Genomic DNA, 738 nt, shown 5'->3' with positions numbered 1-738 from the left:
CTCTGGAGGAAGCCGCGCAATCACTCTGGGGGCGGAGAGAGAGAAAGACGGCTGAAAGGAAGGAGGTAGGCAGCCAATCTCTCGCGAGAAGGCCGAAGAGCCTCCTCTGACTGGAGCGTGGGAAGGGGCCATGTTACCGTAAGAACGTCGGACGGCACTGGCGTCGGGGTCAGCTCAGTCATGGACGTGTTGGAGAGGCTGTCGCAGACCCGTAGGAGGAGGCTGGTTTCCTTGGTTTGCAGCGGGAAGCTGCGGTTATGGCTGCGCTCCCCGCCTGTTCCCGGCTGCCTGGGCCGCGGCATTGGAACAGCGACAAAAGCGGGATGAGGTGGGGGGCGAGGGACTGCCCGGAGCCCACCCGAGAAGGCCCGCGCTGACCTTTGCAGCCTTCATTCTTGGCAAGCGCATTGCTGTTAGTGTGGGGGCGCGAGGTGGAAACCACCCACCATCCAGCCCAAGAGAATTTCGTTAGGTGCCACCTAGGCCTTATGAGGATAGCCACAGGATCCTGGTGCCCAAGGCTGGTTCGGCTAATGCTTCTGGCTCAAGAAGTAGAGTGGGTCACATATGGTCCTCTTGGGAACATTGAACCCAGGAGTTGTTACTAGACGGCCTATCTGGTGACAATAAAACCCATTATACCCTAGTTATGCCCCAATCCCTGGGTAACAATGATGTAGCCATTCAGTATTACTGAACGCACTCAGGTTGTCTTTGCCTAACTAAGGAATGTATTAG

This window comes from Choloepus didactylus, chromosome 3 (genome assembly GCF_015220235.1).
Source record: "Choloepus didactylus isolate mChoDid1 chromosome 3, mChoDid1.pri, whole genome shotgun sequence".
Lineage (NCBI taxonomy): Eukaryota > Metazoa > Chordata > Mammalia > Pilosa > Megalonychidae > Choloepus > Choloepus didactylus.
This window is presented reverse-complemented; position numbering follows the sequence as displayed.